Source organism: Alosa sapidissima, chromosome 21 (assembly GCF_018492685.1).
Source record: "Alosa sapidissima isolate fAloSap1 chromosome 21, fAloSap1.pri, whole genome shotgun sequence".
In the NCBI taxonomy this organism is placed as follows: Eukaryota; Metazoa; Chordata; class Actinopteri; order Clupeiformes; family Clupeidae; genus Alosa; species Alosa sapidissima.
Window position 1 is genome coordinate 24,368,752 of NC_055977.1, and position 5,000 is coordinate 24,373,751.

At 43.3% G+C, this 5,000-nt stretch overlaps 1 protein-coding gene across 7 annotated transcripts in view; it reads left to right on the forward strand.

The window, feature by feature from the left end:
- fhod3a (formin homology 2 domain containing 3a) overlaps nucleotides 1-5,000 on the forward strand; it is a 98,724-nt gene that overhangs the window by 7,489 nt on the left and 86,235 nt on the right. The gene's annotated exons all lie outside the window — the stretch shown is intronic.

The following is a 5,000-nucleotide window of genomic DNA, read 5'->3' on the forward strand; positions in this document are numbered from 1 at the left end:
CATCATAAACAACCAACACATCATCACCACACATTGTGTTGAGGATGAAGAGTGCAAATAGTTGGGGATTGGTGGTATGAGTCAGGATATGGTCACAGGGAGTAGACAGCTTGCTCACAAGTATAGGTAATTACACTTTGTTGACAACCAGGGTAAAATTCACTCAATCTTTATTTATTCTCTGAGGTTCATTGAGGGTTCATTTTCAGTGAAGCAGAGATCAGAAGCTGGTTGAATATCACTATCCTAGCTCTGCCCCTTAGATTGCAGAATGTGCTTGAGCATCTGCCATGTAGTACATGTACAGTATGTGGGTAATATGTGTGGTTGTTGAAAATCCACTATCCTAGCTCTGTCTCATGCAGTGCGTTCTTAAACATCTGCCATGTACTGTATGTGTGTGATATATGTGTGTGTGTGTGTGTGTGTGTGTGTGTGTGTGTGTGCGTGTGGTGGAGTTTGCCCCCACCCCCCGGGTATGCCTCCACCTGCAACACCCCCCAAAGTGACAACCACTACTGTGGAATGTGTCAGATATCCACCCAGGCGCATCACGGGGGGAAATGACCTTAGCAGGCTTCCTGTGTGTGGACATTGGCGAATGGGACAGAGGAATGGGACAGAGGAATGGGACCCCCCCCCCCCCCCCCCCCCCCTTTGGCTCACAGGTGTTGATTTATGCACATGCTGTGCCATCTTCTGGGCAGGTGCGTAGATAGATAGATAGATAGATAGAGAGATAGATGGATAGAGAGAGAGTGAGAGGGAGAGAGAGAGAGAGAGAGAGAGAGAGAGAAAGGACATACCCAACCTCTTCTGAACAGAGAGGGAAACATGCAGAATGGTTTCCAAGTGTCTTAATGAGGAGAACACAACCTGTTTGGGGAAAATGTCGACATGGTTTACACGTTAGCACACAAGCAAGGGCATGACAATCATTCTGATGTACTGTATACTGTATAGTTGCTTACCATTCCTGGGGAAAAACATGTTAAGATTTCAGATTTTTTATGCAGTGGTGGTGACAGGTCTCAAGTGTTTATTGCTTTGTAACACCAGCCAAATGCTTCCTCATAGGAAGCTACAGTGCTACAATGAGGGTTAACTGTTTCCTTATGAGTGATTTTGCAATAAGATAAGATTGTGCGAACTGAATTTATTATTTAACAGGAAGTGAACTGTTATCTCAGCCAAGCTTTCACGTATCAAAACCAAACTCGGTACATGGGCTCAGGACCCAATTAGGAGGAGGCTCAATAACAAAACTATGTTTTGGCCTGTATGGGGTGATGTGTTTGAAATTATTAATTATTATTATTAGTAATAATTAGTAATTATTATTAGTAATCTATGTTAATACTTTGGGAGGTCCTTAGGCTGACACATATCAACTTTTGACATTAACATAATTGATTGGACCGCCATATTGGATTTCATCAAAAACACTGTGAAAACAAAAGTTTTCACAGGTCACAAGATAAGTCCAGTAAGATAGTTGCAATAAGATACCTTTTCTCAGTTGATATGCCAGTCACTTACCTACTTACCAATTACCCTCAGGAAACCATTGAAATACTTGACTTTGCATTGAGAACATTACAAAATATCACTATTGCTTGTGACATAATTAATTTTTTTTTTTTTTTTTGACGTTTTATAATTTGAATTCAATTGAAAATAACTGTGAACTTATCATTATTGAGCAGTTGAACATTATAGAATGTAATTAAATGTTGACCTTTAAAGCAATATTACAGCCTCTCACATATGAAAGTAATGCACGAAGAGTGAGAGAAGGCACAATTCTACATGTGAAAAAATATGTTTTCTCATTCTCGACATGAACAATCACATGCCGGTTTATCCAGACGTTGCAGAAGGGGAGTGAGAGCTTACGGAAAATGTGAAGCACTTGGAGTCGAAAGGCCTACTAAAATATCCTGTCCGTTGTGGGTCACTGAAAGAGCCTTCTCCTGTCTTTGTCTTTGTGGGGACATTTTGATTTTAACTTTGGAAGACCAAGCAAGCACTGACAAAGTCAGCAACTTTCCTTTCTTGGCTGCAACATGCAAACATTTTTTCCCTTTTTCTTGGCGCCAAACAATGGAAGCAGACAAACAGAGTGTGGTTGTCTGGAGAGGGACGCTGGAGGTGGTTTTGCGCCTCCACCCACCTGCAGCTGCTGCTGTTGCTGCTGCTACCTCGAGCCCGGTCAACAGCAACTGCCACATCTCCCAGTCTGACTCGTTTCTTTAAAGACACTATGTGGTTTTGTGTCCTGTACATGGGTGAATCCATGGTCCTGGGCTCAAACAGAAATTCAATGAAGATCTCCACTGAGAAAAGTCGTAGTCTAGGACTAGTCTTAATCCAACAAGTGCCTCTAAAGTTAGAACAACATGTCGAAAAATGATCTGGTGAATCCATGGTCCTGGGCTGGGATCAAACAGAAATTCAATAAAGATCTCCACTGAGAAAAGTCGAGTAGTCTAAGACTAGTCTTAATCTATGTATGAGAAACTGGAACGTTTGAAACTGCTTTATTGGCATTAGGCTCTTGTCAGTACATATACAGTATGACAATACATTTGAACATACTGTATATGTCCATTTCTGTCTCTTGGGCCTTTGCACCATCTAATGCAGATACTGAAGATGAACGCTTAATGGCCATTCAGGAACAGATACTCAGAGGATTAGTGGGTTTCCTTGTTCAGGAAGTTCACACCTGCCGGGAATAGTGAACCTGGCCACAACTTCAGAGAATACAAATGGTACATGCTTAATTGTTATGATTATGAGGGGATCCTTGGAAAATGTCCTTGGAACCTTGAGAACCCCTGGTTTGCAGTGTCTTAAACCCCGCTCAACACAAATAATCAAGACTTGACAGTTTGATGACCACCTCAGCATATTATACTACCATCAAGGGCTTTTGAATATTCGTTTATTCATATTGCCGAAGCAACATCATCTGAGAGGGGCCAAGAAGAGATTTACCTCAGCGAGCTTGCTGTCTGTGATATATTTTTCCGACCGAGTGTTTTTATGATGTTGACGTCAGCGCCATTTCTGGAGTTTGATAGTGCTGCACCATGCTGCTCTTGAAATACACGTGTCACGAGTCGGCAACGTCCATCTCCGCCGGACGCCTCTCGGACTCTCCGAGCCCCCTCGAGTGTCCCTCTAAATCCGGACGCAGCCATCACTCTTTCCATTCAAGCACACTCTAACTTTGGCCGCCCATGCGGGTCCAACATCGTTTTCCGCTGCAAGATAGCAGCTACAGTATGTCCCATGCTGTTTCAGTCTCGTCCCCCTTGCAGGACTATATTCGGCGTGAATTGAAGGTTGTTGTTTTATTGCTCTGTACTGTATTCAGCATATAGTGTGTGTGTGTGTGTGCGCGAGTGTGTTTGTGTGTGTGTGTGTGTGTGTGTGTGTGTGTGCGTGCGCGTGTGGGTGTGTGTGGGGGGGTTCTTGGGAGTGTGACTGAGTCTGCATTGTCTTGACATATATACTTATGTGCATGTGATGTAAGTGTCTGTGGTGTGTATGTGTGCTTGCACAGTGTATGCATGTATATGTTTGTGTGTGTGTGTGTGCGTGTGCGTGTGTGTGTGCGTGTGTGTGTTTGTGCGTGTGTGCTTACATTCTATGGTTTCTCTGTGTAGACTTTCATTGGTGTGTGTTCATGTGTGTGTGGGTGTCTGCAGTGTTTCCCATACATTGACTAATCTGTGGCGGAGCGCCACAAAATAAAAATCGTCCGCCACAGATTAATATTCTATGTTTAATTTAATTTAATTTAATTTAATTTAATTTAATTTAATTTAATTTAATTTAATTTAAATATAAGGTCAAATCCTTGCATTGCCATTGAGCTGCGCTTTTTACGCACACAGCCTTTCCTTGCCCCGCCCTGCTCTCTCGTAGCCTGCTGCCCCTCCTCTGCATGTGCATTTAACAAAATATTCACGCTTGTTGAAGGATTGTTGTTGCTACATAGAAGCATTGCATAGAAGACGTCTGACTAAATTGCTATTTAATCCGCTTAGCATCGTGACCATGCTGCGCAAATTTGTTCAAAACTGCTGCATTGAAGTGAACTCTGATAAGGTCTTATCACAACAGGCTACATTGAAGAGACTAAACTAAGTTAAGTTATGAAATCAAGCAGTATCTCAAAGCTAACGTTAGAATACTGTTTGGATGTCGAATTTAGCATGCTTAGCCTACTTAAAGCTGCTTGTCAATTTCGTTGAAGGGCTCATTTTATTGACTCTGACACTGAATGTTTGCAAAATCCCGATGTAAATGGAAAAGTGTTTTCCAAAATTCAAAAGTGCTTGTCCCAAGGAGAAGTACGAACCTTTATTTTAACTATGTAGAAAACGTTATGAATTGCAATTCCACACATCAGCAGCCTTTCAACTGTGTTACAATTGCAAGGGTTCCCTCAAACGTCAAGCACTCAAATAGACCTATACACTACCAAGACGATCTTAATACCCCCCCCCCCCCCCGTTGTCCAAGTCAGCTACCGCCACAAATTGAATCCAATTCTGTGGGAAACACTGTGCCTGTATACTCACAGAATAGCCAAGCCAAGTGAAGGAAGGCTTGTCATTCCTTTCGGCCTGGCAGATGTGTGTGTGTGTGTGTGTGTGTGTGTGTGTGTGTGAGTGTGGTCAGACTGACAGACCCTGGCGAACCGGTCCTCTTTAAGAGAACCTCCTTTTTGTTCCTCCCTGGCCACCTGACACTTCCCTTGCACTGTGCTGAGGTGTCAGGGATGAAGAGCAGTCTCATTCCCCCCCCCCCCCCCCTCCCCCCCCTCACTCACATAGCCAAACACAAATACATACACTCACGCACTGACTCACACACGAAAACACACACACAAACACACACACACACACACACACACACACACACGCCCCATCTAAACTGCCCCCCGTTCTGAGATAGAGGAGGACAGAAGATAAGGGCCTCAGTAC